The sequence below is a fragment of the Hibiscus syriacus genome, unplaced genomic scaffold (assembly GCF_006381635.1).
Source record: "Hibiscus syriacus cultivar Baekdansim isolate YM2019G1 unplaced genomic scaffold, ASM638163v2 tig00116970_pilon, whole genome shotgun sequence".
In the NCBI taxonomy this organism is placed as follows: Eukaryota; Viridiplantae; Streptophyta; class Magnoliopsida; order Malvales; family Malvaceae; genus Hibiscus; species Hibiscus syriacus.
The window spans coordinates 1,202,599-1,218,708 of record NW_024063494.1 but is presented as its reverse complement, the minus strand read 5'-3'; the positions used below and the strand labels follow the sequence as shown (position 1 = coordinate 1,218,708).

At 36.5% G+C, this 16,110-nt stretch overlaps 3 pseudogenes; all 3 read right to left on the bottom strand.

Annotated features, from left to right (window-relative positions):
* Positions 1-459: 459 nt before the first annotated feature.
* LOC120191519 lies at positions 460-2,921 on the bottom strand (annotated as a pseudogene).
* Positions 2,922-8,488: 5,567 nt separating this feature from the next.
* Positions 8,489-10,241, bottom strand: LOC120191607 (annotated as a pseudogene).
* Positions 10,242-13,284: 3,043 nt separating this feature from the next.
* On the bottom strand, positions 13,285-14,986 carry LOC120191518 (annotated as a pseudogene).
* Between the last annotated feature and the right edge of the window lie 1,124 nt (positions 14,987-16,110).

The following is a 16,110-nucleotide window of genomic DNA, read 5'->3' as shown; positions in this document are numbered from 1 at the left end:
TGAGGACCACTGATCCCGATCTATTAAAATAATATATCCTATCAAACTCGTCACCTCAATGTGACGAATTCGTGGATCATTGTAGCTTTTGTCGTATTCTCAAAAAAAACCCCGAAAGCCCTAATTGGGCTTAATAAGCATGGTGCCCTATTAGGGGGGAAACCATGAATTTCTGACGAATAAGCCAAGTCCCTCACCTACATGCATCAAATGATCATATTATTAGCTGACCCAATTCCCATGTAATAGGATAAGAGGATAGGATAGTAGGTTGCTCCAAGATTGAGAGCAGCACAAGATAATTACTCTAATTATATAAATTTTACGGAAAGTCCTTTATGCTGTCATTTCTTAATAACGTAGAAATAGAATGGGTATCTGAAGCCAACTTGGCAAACCAAATTCCTTTTCACCCAAACTTTCAACTCTTGAGACACAAAGATACAAAATTCAAAAGTAATTAAATCCCAAAAAAATCTTTAAAACAAAAACTGTCTATGACAAGAGCTCTTTCAATGTATGGTCGCAGCAGAAATTGAACTTTGACACGCTGATACTACTACCAGGAAAATTCCAGTTGAATGAATCCTCCTCGACTCTATCCAAATTCCAAAGGCACCTCTAACCATGCAAACATGACTGACACAGGACTCAGGGTTTGACCAACCCTCGACACACCCAAAATAAGGACACGAAGGACCTCAACCATCCAACTCATATATTACGTATCTAGTTCACCCCCCAAGAATATGGGAGACAAGAGTAGAGTCAGGTGACTGAAAATCTCACCATATTCGCCAAAAGCCTTATGGCATGTAATACAAACCCAAACTCCTTTTAGGTAGAGGAAGCTGCCTCCCCATCTTCCTTTTCAGCATCTGCTTTTTCTGTTTCCTTCTCTTCTTTTGTACCAACAGCCTTCTCCTCTTCAGCTTTAACTTCACCTTTCTTTTCTTCAACGCTCAACTTCTCAAGTGACTCAGCAGCAGCAGATGCATCTTTATTTTCCTCATTTGAATTTTGTGATTCAGCCACTTCTTGGAATATTTCCATAAAGGTTTTGCAATCTAGTTTTAAGAAAAAAAGTTAAATCAGTAATATCAAAAGGTCATTATTCGCTCAAAGCAAAATAGTCATTGTTTTAAAGCCACTAAAGCCAAATTACAAAGAACAATCACAATCCATTGATAACCCCAATCATAACCCATTTCTGTTAACTGTAACTGATATTCTCTGTTAACTGTAACTGATATTCTCTGTAACACTTCCCACAAAATGATAAAGGCGACTCAAAGTTCCATTTTACATGGTATATCAAGCACTCCAGCATGGTTATTACATTAAGTGTCAAATCATATGCATAACAAATTTTATTACGTCTAAAAGACTATTCAACTCAAGGATCCAATCATGTGCACAATACAACAAGACTTCAGAAGCAGCAACAGTTAATTTTAAGCTTATTCAACTGGACATGCTAGAGTACACATCCAATTTAAATGGCATGAGTCTCAACAATGAAATTCAAGTTACTCTTATAACATTTGATTTTTTCTCAAAAAAGGAAATATCAAACCCAAGAAAACCACTAAGGTTACCAAGCAAAAATGATTCCAATTTCCTTCAAAGTCAACATGGGCTACTGGGGAAAAAACTGTTGTTAACTGCGAGTTTTGAGAAAACAGAACTATAGTATTACTCAACATTTAAGTGTGAAAGTTGTTTGCCAGTTCATACTATAAATTAGTAAAATGCAATAATTTTCAATACATATTTGAAACTAATACCAACTCACATATTGAGCAAAATTAAAATTTCAGTTACTATGAAATTCATTTTAAACCTTGAAATCATGTTCAGCTAAGCATTCAATCATTCAACAAGATATGAACACTTGATTAAAATGTAAGTCACAAACTACTCGAAGAAATATCAATGCTCTTACTAGTCCATTCTAAGAAGTTCTGTTTACTTACTAAGTCCTGATGTGCAGATCCAGATCGAAAGATTAAATAAGGAGTTGAAATAACCTCATTTCAATTTCATTTTGCACAGTAGCAGTGGCAGATCCAGAAATTTAAGAAAGGGGTTCAAAATTTTAATATTTTTTCTTAAAAATAATGGATTCGCAATTTTTTTTCCTTAACAAATTAAATTAAATTCAACCATTTTTTCCAAAATAATGGGATGCACTTGGCACCCCAGGGCTTAGCGCACCCGCCCCTGCGCAGTAGCAAAGTGATTCGGAGTAAATATACTTACTTTCAACCGATGCAAATCGAATGCAGAAAAGTTCATCTTTCAGTTCACCATCTGCAAAATCAGGAGCGTGCCATAAGCAGGATTTATCATTCCCAGCGTGCTCCTGCACCGTCATCGTCGGCAACACTGCAAAATTAAGAAATAATCAAAAAATGGAAGAAAAAGAAACAGAAACTGAATTTAGGGAGAGAGAAAGAAGGAAGAGAAGATACCTAGATGGTTGGCGCAGATCTTGAGAGTCTTAGATTGCCTCATAACAAGACGAACTTTTCCAGTTTCTTTGTGCTTCAACAGCTTCACCGTACCAGCGCCTCTCTTTCCATTGATTCCCTTCTTTATCAAAACGATAGAGCTTCGACTTCCTAGAAAATAAAGTTACGTATATTCATATCAATCGGATCTCTTGATAAATCAACGAATATTCGAATATTGAAAATATAAATAATAGAAAAATACTGACAGATCGAGAATGGGATCTTCGTTTTCCTCGCCGGTGCTGACAGCGACTTCCTCAAGCTTGATAATAGGGGCGACTTGAGCTCCGGTATCTTCATCATCGGCGGCGGGAGCTTCTTCGTCTTCTCTATGCTCGAGTTCGGGCTCTTTGCTTGCCATAACGTTTTTTGTAGGGTGAGGCGTGCGGGTGTATTTCTTTAAATCAAGATAACAAAACAAAAGTGAATGCAGGCTGTTAGGGTTTTTATAGAAGGAGAGAGGGAGTGAGGGTTTTCTCTGGACGATAATGAGAAAAAAGGAGGGTATTTTCGGGAATGGGCGATGTTAATTCTAGTTGGGATTAGTGGCTTGATTGCGTAGGGTTGCTGCAAAATAGTCAGATTTGTCTCAGAAAATACGGACTAAGACTATAAAATAACGTGATAAGAAATTTAATAAGATAATTAATAAATTCGGTAAAGCACTATCAAAAATAATGACAGGCGCTATCGAAAATGTTGACAGACTTATAATGTTGAAGGTGGAAAACATGAAGAACTATTAAAAATTTTGGTAGTCGGTAAATTTTGATTATCACTAGATATCGATACATATATATATATATATATATAAGTATTCATACTTATTTTAATGGGGAAAATATTAATTTAGGGTTACATTTTTGAGTGATATTTAATATATTATTTTAGTAATTATAAGACAAAACCTTAATTCCTTTGGGTCATATGTGTGGGTCTTTATTGAGTCAATAATAGGTTGTAAATGAGATGAGATAGATCGCGAGTTACTTGAAATCGACTCGGTCAAAGCTCGATTAACACTTGAATCGAATGAGCTCGACTCGAATTCTTAACGAACTAAAATAATCTACTTAATACTTAACTCGAAAAGCTCGCGAGCTACTCGAATAAATATTATATTATAATTTTAGATTTTTTAAAATTACATTATTAAAAATATATTAAAAAAATTATTGATAATTATAAATTTTTAAAAATATATTTTTAAATGTAATATAAGATTTTTGTAGGTTCAAATTCGAGCTTGAATAGAGTTCGAGCTTGAATCGAGCTTCAATCAAGCTCCGGAATTTTTTTTGAGTTTGAGCCTTTCGAGTCGAGTTTCAATATTATATTTCGAGTTCGAACTGAGCTTGATAAATTTTAACTAATGAGTTTTCGAGTCGAGCATAATTTTAAATTTTTCAAGTTCGAGACGAGCTTAAAAATATTCGAGCTCGACTCATTTACAACCCTAGTCAGTAGCCTTAGGCTTAACTTAGTTTTTGTTATGTTTTATAACATGTTGGCCATTTTAGATATGTAAATAAACAATTATAAAAATTAATAATTATTATTATTATTAGAGAAAATAACCTCAGTGACCAAAAATGCCTTATAATATACGATTTTAACCAACTTTTTTTGGATTTGCCAAAATGACCAACTAAATCGCAATGCGATCGATAATTCGCATTGCGATAATCCAAGTTCGTATTGCGATAGTCGAAGTTCGCGTTGCGAGTTTCCAAATTCGTTGCGATAGTCGAAGTTCGCGTTGCGATTTATTCCAAATTCGTTGCGATAGTCGAAGTTTGCGTTGCGATTTATTCCAAATTCGCAACGACTGGTGGTATTGCATTTATTTCTTAAGAATTTTCTCTAAAAAGATAGTATTCGCGCGGACGTGTCGAAGACACGTATTACCACGACCACGACCACGACCACGACCACGACCACGACCACGACCACGACCACGAGACGACGGCGGCGGCGGCGCGCGAGAATCCTCCTTGTTCTCTATCACTCAACAAGAAAGTGGGAAAGCCAAGCCTTAAATATCATTCCCAATAGTGTTTCCAATACTATGTGGGATTGAGCATTACCAACACTTGTTTCCAATACAATGTGATTATTCAGGAAACAATTAACAATCATGCACCTTAAAATAACTGAATCAGTAACCAATTGCATTAGTATTATACGATTAAATATGTCATAATTAAAAGTCAATCTACAATCAATCGCGATTATTGCAATTTTAAGCAAAACATTCAAAAATAATATCACTATTTAAGGCTCAATCCCACATAGTATTGGGAACAAGTGTTGGTAATGCTCAATCCCACATAGTATTGGAAACACTATTAGGAATGGTATTTAAGGCTTGGCTTTCCCACTTCCTTGTTGAGTGATAGAGAACAAGGGGGACTCTCGCGCGCCGCCGCCGCCGTCCCGTCACGTCTCGTGGTCGTGGTAATACGTGTCTTCGACACGTTCGACTATCGCAACGAACTTGGACTATCGCAGCAAATTTGGAATAAATCGCAACACGAACTTCGACTATCACAACGAACTTGGAATAAATCGCAACGCGAACTTGGACTATCGCAATGAATTTGGAATAAATCGCAACGAATTTGGAATAAATCGCATCGAATTTGGAATAAATCGCAACGAATTTGGAATAAATCGCAACGTGAACTTCGACTATCGCAACGCGAACTTGGACTATCGCAATGCGAATATGTAAATCGCAATGCGATAATCGAAGTTCGCGTTGCGAATCTGGAAACTGATTTGCGATACCGGAGATCGCATTGTGAATTATCGATCGCATTACGATTTAGTTGGTCATTTTGGTAAATCCAAAAAAAATTGATTAAAATCATATATTATAAGACATTTTTGGTCATGAGATTATTTTCTCTTATTATTATTACTAATAATAAAGACACGGACTAAAATGAATGTCTACTCCCCACTCTCCATCAACGTCCCTTGTAGCACCACCACATATAGCATAGCCACTATTCAACTTACAGGCCCCATTGTATTGATTTTTAACCGATGGCTAGCTGGTGGAGTCCACTTTGCAGATGTGTGAATCAATCCTTTTACTACGAGATTGGGCTTCTTATCAATAGTCAGAATCTCCTCGATAGGCTTACCTGACATTAGATTTTCTGTAAATTTAGTGAAACTCCAACATTAAATGGATCCTAATCGATTGTGATTTGTGAATTTAAAGAATTAGGACTCACTAAATTGTTTACAAAATTTTAGGATAAAGTACGTGGATGCTCTTCACTATAAGGTAGGTTGAGTCTCTCGACTATTAAAAGTTATAAAATAATTTCTCTACTTAAGAGTGTTATTTTGTTGAGTACTTCGACTATTAAAAGTTATAAAATGATCATCCAACTATTTATTTATTCTAAACTCATCATTTCTCATTAAAAAAAACTAATGATCGTCTGAGTTAGACGTTAACATGCTGACTTGCTATGATAAATTACATTTTAATGATGTTTACTGGCTCCGCCATTACTTTCAAACACTAACTCGATGACATAGTATTCAAAACATTGGTTTGACAAGATAATGTAGAAATAGAGTCGATCCACAAAATGTAACTCAAACAATTATGAGATTATATTTTGTCATACACTAGTCAATAGGTTAACGTCTAGTTCAAATGGTCGTCAATTTTTAATAGAAAATGATGAGCTTGGAACATATGAATAGCCAATTGCTCATTTTGTAACTTTTAGTAATCAGAGACTCAAAAAATTAATGTCCTATAGTTAGGGAGTCATTTTATAATTTTTAGTAATTGATAGATTTAACAAAACAACATTATATAGTCAATCAATCATTTGTTTACTTTACTCAAAATTTTAACTAATCATAAATAAGTGAGACATAGAACTTAAGAGATTTACGGGTATGATGATTATTTTCTCAAGTTTTTTACTATTAAAAAGTGTTGATTTATTTTGTTGATAGATGCATGTATAGCATGTGATAAAAAACATGATTTAAATTTTGTTTAATTTTATTTAAGAAATTATAGTATGATTCATTTGATGAAAATATTTTGACAAATAGTAATCCAATCAATTTGATGAAAATATTTTGACAAATCAGTTTCCAGATTCGCAATGCGATTTTGGACTATCGCGCAACGACTGGTGGTATTGCATTTATTTCTTAAGAATTTTCTCTAAAAAGATAGTATTCGCGCGGACGTGTCAAAGACACGTATTACCTTGCCATTACCACGACCCGAGACGAGACGAGGCGAGTCGAGACGAGACGGCGGCGGCGGCGGCGCGCGAGAGTCCCCCTTGTTCTCTATCACTCAACAAGGAAGTGGGAAAGCCAAGCCTTAAATACCATTCACAATAGTGTTTCCAATACTATGTGAGATTGAGCATTACCAACACTTGTTTCCAATACAATGTGATTATTCATGAAACAATTAACAATCATGCACCTTAAAACAACTGAATCAGCAACCAATTGCATTAGTATTATACGATTAAATATGTCATAATTAAATGTCAATCTACAATCAATCGCGATTATTGCAATTTTAAGCAAAACATTCAAAAATAATATCACTATTTAAGGCTCAATCTCACATAGTATTGAGAACAAGTGTTGGTAATGCTCAATCCCACATAGTATTGCGATAGTCCAAGTTCGCATTGCGATTTACATATTCGCATTGCGATAGTCCAAAATCGCATTACGAATCTGAAAATTGATTTGCGATATCAGAGATCGCATTGCGAATTATCGATCGCATTGCGATTTAGTTGGTCAATTTGGCAAATCCAATAAAAATTGGTTAAAATCGTATATTATAAGGTATTTTTGGTCACTGAGGTTATTTTCTCTATTTAAATTTGTAACTCGTTTATACAATTTTAAAAATAATGATATTTTTTTATTTTTCCGTGATTGTTTATTATCTACAATTTTTATTTAAAAATTTTGATGATTATTTTTTTATTTAATTTTATTTTTATCATTATCTTATTTATTTATTTTATTAAAATCATCTAAATATATTATTTGAAGAATACAAAACATGATATATATAGAGATATATTAGAAAACTTGCATGATCAAGAAATTAAAAAAAAACCACTTTAGGAATAAATAAACATATAAATATATAAGAATTAATAAGTTTGCACTTGAATCATAATTAAATTCATAAGTTTTTTTTTTCAATGTGAATGTGATAGGGTACTTGTCATAAAAATGATCCTAATCATAAAGTTTCATGTCTAAAATAACCTCCATTAGGTCATGATCTGCGTAACGTAGGGGAAGAGAACATTGATGGGAAAAGCGAATCCATGTGACAGAGACAGTGTTGGTTCAATGCCAAACTACAATCCGGAACAAGAGAGGATAGGAAAACAACCTAAGATAATCAATATGAAGAATTAGTTGGTTCATGTTGTTTGTTGACAAAGCGTGGTCTTCGTGTCCAGGAATTGTTCAAAGATTTGATAGCTGCCATGGGCCAACCAATCTGATCTTTCATTTTCCATGGTTTCTATTAATCTCTTGTGCGGGACTGTTTCATGTCATCCAAGCAAGCATATATATCTTAATGGATAAGAATAAGTAAGCTGAGCTTAAAATTAGATGAAGGGAAAGATTATCCATTCCCACACTCGCACACCAACTTGTGCGTTGAACCGGTACAATCTTGTTGTGGGCCTTTTTTCCCAATGGCCGAAGTTATTCTTATCTTTTCCATCTCACTTTAAACAAAGTTAAAAATAGTAGCACCCTTTAATTTCAATCTCTAGGATAGACATGGGTCTTGCTCCTTAAACCAACTTTTATACCCCCCTCCCCTTTAAATTGCTAGAAATGTGTGCCATCACCAATGTAAGTGGTCTATGACGAAGCCTTCAACTTTTGTCTATCTCCTTTTCTTTGTGGAAAATATGGAATAACTCCTTTCAAACAATGATCGTTGTAATCACCAATGTTTGATTTGATCTTAGAAAAATAAATGATCGTGATCGCCTCATAATGAAATTTAAAGAATCAGAGTAATTGAAAATTACCAATAAGCTGTATCTGAATATTCTTAAATTACACAAAAATAGTTGTAATAATAAATTACAAAATATGTAGATTCCCCACTCTCCTTTTTCCACCGTTGATTCCACCTTTTGTGGCCTTTCCCGACAGCACAAATCAGCCCAGCACTCGCACCTACTCGACCATTTAAGCCCTTTCACACCCTCGTAATTACCACATAGCCATACAACAGTATTTCTGTTGCTAATGCTGTCAAACGAATCGAACAATACCAAACCCGTCCAAGAACCCCAATATACCGAACTTGTCCCCTCCGTTTCCTTCTCTGTTCTCATCGATTCTGGAAGTTCCGTACTTGTCCTTTCGTCACAGTTCCCACATGATTCAGGAGCGTAACCCCTTACTGCCACCCATCCATCTGATTCCCAAATTACCCTTCCTTCCGTCGCTAATTTACCAATCCTCTCCCTCGCTGAAGCTTCAGAGTTCCCCGTGTTTTCTTCTTTTTCGAAATTCGAGTTGGCGAAATCGACAACACTGCGAGGAGATAATTCTCGGATGCTATTCGGTGCCGAAGCTGTTGCTACAAATGGATGCTGCAGTAGCTGAGCGCAGCTCCACCTTTGGTTCCGATCCCTTCTCAAACACTTGTCAACGAAATCCTTACCGAGCTCGGATAGCTGAGCCGGTAACTCCGGTAATTCGTCTGAGTTAGCAATTCGATTCAGTGAGTGGAAGCCTTGGTCCTCCCAAGCCGGCTTCCCCGTGACCATCTCGATTACGGTACAGCCTAAGGACCAAACATCACTCTTCGGTCCCTGATACTCACCGCGAATCACCTCGGGAGCCATCCAGAGTGGGCTTCCACGTGGCAAACTCATGGACCTTCTGTCATCGGAGCTTTCGTTTCTAATCTCAACCATCGCTGAACCGAAATCCGCCAGCTTTACGGATGATATATCATGGCCCACCAAAACATTTTTTCCTTTCACGTCACAGTGAACAATGCCTTCACTGTGCACGTAATTCAACGCCGAAACTAAACACCGCGTGTGCCACCGCAAAATCTTCTCCTCCACGTCAGCCAACCGGGTTTTAACAATAGCTTCCTCAGCAACGGTGCCCCCTGCCAAGTACTCCATGTGAAGGTTCCGAGAAGTCGCCGTCAGTGACTCGTTCATGGTCACGTCATCGCCGAGATACTCAACGACATAGGGAGAGGAAAGAGAACGGAGGATCCTAATTTCGTTCTCCAAAGACTCCAACTGGCTAGGAAGACTGGTTGCTAAGTCGACGGACTTAACTGCAAAAATGGCACCGTCGGATTGGTTGCAGATGTTACAGTGCCAAAGGAGCCTTTGCCTAAACACTTGCCACTACTCGAAGAAATTTTCTGAGTAGTGCTCTTTTTCTCCATCTCTGAAACTCAAACACTCTTACTTTTTTTCGGCTTGTGAATTTTAAGAGCCCAAACGGGTATTTAAATACTTAGTCTTACGTGGAAATTATAAATGGATAACTCGGAAAACGGTTTGACAAATGGAGCAACAGTTTTTTTTTCTTTGAACAAGGCATGTTTTTTTGATGTGAAAGAAATGGAGGGAAGAGTGGAGCCCTGGAGGGTGATCCTGGATTCAATCCTTAAACGGAGGGCCACATGTAATTGATGAAAGGCGTTGATATGATTGGAGGTGGGTATTTTACTTGCAAGATTTGTTCTCGCTGTGTCGGGGGGTTTGGTGTTTTTTGAAATGTGGTTGTCATGGTAATAGCTTACACGGTTCATGGAAAGCATAATTGTAGGTGAGCATCACAAATTATAGTAAGAAACTTCACCTTGCCTTTCAAATTTGTCTAAAAAGATGGTGGAGCTAACACACTACATGATGTCCACCTAAGAAATCGAGTAGTCAAGCTAAAAAAATTGGTTGATAGGGGAAAATAATAGTATGAAATTCGAGAGAGGTGCCATGTTGGTTGCCAAAAGGCAAGTCTAACAAGGCAGAAAACGGTACGTACACGTCGCAACTACAAATAATTCGAGGCTGTTGGTTGTGTGCGTGACTCACGAGATTGCCATTTGTCTCCATCTTCAAGTCCCAAACCATGCTACAGTTTGTGCCTGGGTTTTGCTCTTCAAGTGAGAGAGTTTGAGTAGAAGTCTGTTGACGTGCGTGCACACGCTTAAATCAATAAATTGGATTAATAAAACATCAAGTGGGATAGGATAAGATTTTACGACCGTCGTAACAATAATACTAAATAATAACAAATGCATATAACGTTTTTAAATCATCTTGAGTTTAAAATGTTTTAATTAAGTGTTTAAAGTATTAATATTGTATTTACTGTTAGCAAAATAATCCGCGTGATGTTATTAGCAGATAATCACGCTCAGAATTGCGGATGCGTGTTGTACTGGTACTAATTATATGGATTAATTTTACCCTTGAGACTATACTTTGGCTCTAGTGAGAAGCGATCCGATCTGAAGATCATGCGCTGCATGTGATTTGATGATTGTGGATTGAATGTTTGAAAGTGTACGTAGATGGACATGCCATCAAGTGAGGTCCCTCTTTCACCATTTCTTAATTTTTGATTATGTTGACTGAATTGTCAGAGTTAGTGGACCCGGTGCCATGTCTCGCGATGCTTGTGTTAATTGAGCACACTCAATCATCAAATACGAAAAGGGCAGAATAGCAATATTCCACTATAATCCGGCTGTAAACAAGGTATCGAATTTTGGATGAGCTAGAACAAGTTCCTTACTCGAAGGGAAATGCCAGAAATTGTTGTCCACGTTGGCACAGAAGGTATCCGCTAACTAATGCTTCAAAAAGATAAAAGAAAATAACTAGAGTTGAGATAGGTTTGGTTTTAGGGTTCAATATTATACTGGGAGAATAGTCGTTTCAGCCTATTTACCAGCCACCAATGAAAAATCTGATGTTAAGTTCAATTGATGAGAACTTGAACGCCTATGTTAAACAAATAGCCGAGTAAGTCAGAAAAGCAGCGAAGCTTGTTCCAAGGCTGTCAATATTTGTCATAACAAAGCAAGACAAAAAAACAGAACACGAATCGGGTGGTCGACAGTCTTAACGTGCATGAACAGCAAATTCTTTCGTTTTGTGGGATCGATAAAATGCAAATCTCAATTCCCCTCAATTTGATGCCGCTCCTCTTTTTCTTGAGATCCATGCACGCATATCTAATTGCAACTTGTTGTCACAGAAATAAATAAATACATCGTGTAAATTGTCATGCAATTCTGGAAGTTCGTTAATTTATGCTGCTCTCTGTTGTTCGTGGGTGCTTGTTTCTATCAAATTCAAAACTGTAATGGATTTTTTTACCCTTGATCTTCCAATCCTAATTAGGTTTTTGTAACTTCGGTGGTCGACAGTCAGCGTAGATTAAGATTACTTGAAGACAAGAAGAAAAATGTAGCAGAACTTTTCAAGGCCGCAGCATGTGTTTTTGACTTGGACAGACATTAGTAAGTTCGAACGCTCAAAACAAAGAACATGAATACATGTTGCAAGGCACCAAACGCCTCACTTGTTGTTCTTTCCACTAAAGACTGCGGTATTTCTAGGAACATGTGTGATGTAGGAATATTTAGAATATAAAAAAACAAAAGCAATTGGCCGTTCGGTCTTGTTCTCATGTGCTAGTTGTGGGTCAGATATAGTGAAGGGGTCATATTTAGACAACTGGTGACTGAACATGAAAAATATGATTCTGTCGCCAATGCCGACTTGAGTGGGGGAAATAATTTGTAGTAGTCTTGCTGGCATCAGCATATTTTCTTTCCGTTTTGTGATAAAGATTAGGTCAATGATTCAATCAATGTGTGATAAAGATTAGGTCAATGATTCAATCAATGTGCAGTAGTGGTTTTTGTAGCATGCTTGAGTTTCCTGGTGTTTCATGATTGCCGTTCTAAACATGAATTCGACACTTATTGGCATATTAGAAGGAACGCTCATCAAGAAGTTTGACAATGTCAAACTGGTCCATAATCTCAAGTTACCAGGAAGAAGGCAGTCCAGATTCATAAGTTCATCATGTTCACGCAGAGAAGAATCAAACTTTGCAACAGCTAATCAACTAGAATCATACCAGCTAATGAACAAGTTCTACTTTTTATACGTTTCTGTTATTGGTATTTATGAAGGCTTAGAACTGGGATTGCTATCGTTGACTTCTGTATAACATTCTCTTCACTTTTAAATTTAGTCGGGTCTTACGTTTCTGTCTATATGCAGAGATTTTTTTGCAGGGATTTATTTACAGGGATTACTGCCCATTACAAACGCGCATATGATATTAATGATATTAATGACTGCATATGAATATTGTTCAACTATTTATTTATGTATTTATTTATACATGCATTGCATTTTATCTATATTTTTAATTTCCTGACTGCCGGAGGTCTTCCACGGAACCTACTCTCAACCTGACGTTGGGGGCAGCCTACTACCCTACCTCCCCTTATCCCATTGCATATGGGAGTTGGATTTTGTTGTTGTTGTTATTGTTGCAAGTTAATCAACAGGACAGTTGAGAACATTGTATACAAAAATGAACTGCCACCATCAGAATACATTATTAGAAAATTGTGTATAAAGTATGTCCTGAATTTCTAACTCTAAGGTCAATGAATATCAAATATTACAAACAAGTTTACAACTGAGTCGATGCAATGGGTACAGTTCTTGTATTCAGATACTGTGTTCTTCTCCTATACTGAAACTCGGCCAGAGTTAAATGAACTGATGGCCTTCCATTTAGAAACTGGTGAATTAATATTGCCCAAGCTGAATCAGCAGCACACTGATATCATCAGATGAGCCTCGTGAAACAGAAAGGTTGACGAGCTTTTTACAGGCATTCAATGGATTGGGGTTATTGATGCCAACACACGAAGGACGAGCAATGTCAACTGCTTCCTGATTACTAACCTGAAAAAAAGGGAAGAAGCTGTTAAGTTTAATATGAAAAACCATATGGAACACTTTAAAGAAAGATTAATAAAATAAAAATCTACCTTATCCCATAAGCCATCAGAGGCTAATATTAAGAACTCGTAATCGGGTTTGATACTAATGATCTTTGTCTCTGGCTCAGCTATTACCCACTGTTTAAGGTGATTGTCTCCAATTCCTCTGGAGACAGCCAGAGAACCCTGAACCCTCCAAACACCGCGGCATAAGTCCACATAGCCACCCTGCGAAAACAAATAATGCATCAGTCCAAGTTCATTCCAATTGCACACCTTGAATGAGAATTGTAAACAAAGCACAAGTCGAGGGTGATTTATTTGAGAAACAACTTACCCAAGTCTCAATTCTGTTCCTTTCGTCCTCCCTTGTCGGTCGGTGATCAGAGGTGAGAGCTTCAGCAGCACCATCCCTACTAAGAACAGCACGACAATCACCAGCATTCGATACGACAAGGTTTCCATTTTTTATCAGAGCGGTCACACAGCAAGACCCACCGGTGACATTTTCCTTAAGAAACTCAGCATCTGTTTTCAAATAACCTGCTTTGACAGCTTCCTTTACATTGGTTTCATCTCTTCTCCTAACAACTTCATCTAAAATGTTCTTCCCCAACTTCTGCGCAGCAAACTCGGCAGCCTTAACGCCTCCATGTCCATCAAAAACACCAAAAAATGACTGCGGTTATCATATAAACGAAACGAGTATCAGCAACTTCAAATTCATTTTTTGATGCCAAATAAAATCAATTACAGCATCCATCTTTCTCTTTTTCATCATTTCAAATCCTCTTATAGTATAAAATTACCTGTTTGGGATCTCCTAGGAGTTTAACTGAAGCTGCAAATCTATCTTCCATAGCCTCTTTTCTCCCCCTTTTACAATAAACTGAATACCCATATCCCTCTCTCTCCACCTCTCTCACAACTTCACACGGCGTCGTCGGAACCCCGAAACGCAACGCTACCGTTGCCGCTGGTATATCCAGTCTTGTTGGCCTCTTCCTCTTCAATATAGTTGGACCCGATCCAGGACCCAGCCCTACACTCGAACCCGAATCCGTTGAAGACGTTGACGTTGAAGCATAAGTCGATAACAGGACCCAGACGGCGGTTTTTGAAGCCGAAGCCTAAAAGGCGAACAGGGCGAAGAAGGAGACGGTGAAGAAGGAGAAGGTGAAGGTTTGAGGTGAGCCAATGATAAATTCAAAGCTTCGGGCGACGAAGAGATGAACGAAGATCTGTTGCAGAAAAGACCCATCGACGGAGAAGGCACCGGAGAGCTAGATACGGCGAGGGAACACGACATGGCGTTGTAAATGTAGTTCGAATTATGCTCTTTTCTTTCTATAAAAAAAATATGTATGCTACTTCTCTCTTCACTATAACGATGGAATTTGGATTTGATTCTCGTTGTTCCAGAGGATGTCTGAGATGGAGAGAATATAAAGGAAGGTCTAATGGCGAGTTCGTTATAGTTTAGAGATTTTGACCGTTGACTTTGACTGTTTCTAAAACACTCCTTATATGTGTTGAAAGTCAAGGTTTCCCCCTACTCTCTCGGACCGAGTTTTGGTGATTTTTCGTTTCGTTCAGAAGATTTTTAAGATGTTTTTAAATAAAATTTATTATAAAATAAAATTTATTCTGAATATTTTTAATCAATTAATTATTATATAAATAAAATAATCTAATTTTATATTTAAAAAATGTATCAATTGTTTTTGTCAAGACTCATTATGCACATACGAGCACTCCTTGCAAAATGGATACCGATTGATATACTATAAATTAAAAATATCTTCTAAATAATATATAAATGGATCACACCATGCAGGTTAAAATAGACTGAGTCGTGACATATTTACTATTAAGATAGAAAATAACAATATTTTTTTCACTTGTAACTCAATTGTAAATAAAAGAATACGTTCGGAGAGATATAAAAAATAATAAAAATATTAACTTTATTATTGGTATTTTTAAATAGTGAGTGTTAACTTTGAAAATTTGATCATGTTTGATTTCTTTTACTAATAAAGTGATTAAACTGGTCCATTTAACATTAAACGGTGTAATTTGAATTAATTTATAACAGATGGACTAAATTGATATATTTAATAATTGAGTGACTAAATTCAATACAACCTATTTAACAATATAGAATAAATTCACGTATCTCTTGAATTATAAGTGCAGAGTTAAAAGTACAGATAATATCTTATTCTTAAATCAGCTATATAAAGGGGTTATGGTCCCAAGAAATAGACGATCTCGTATTTATTCTTATCACCGTCAGATAGTTTATACTTAAGAGAACCCTATCTTTTTGAAAGATCACAACCAAAGAAAAACTTAAAGATTTTAACTTATCAATTAATTCAAGTACGCTGCCGCAAATATAGTATTTCTTGTTCATGATGATTTGACATGATTAGATCATATTTGTTTTCATATTTATTATGATTTGATTCTAACAAATGGTATCATCGTCTATCTTATTGAATCATTAAGAGTTAATTG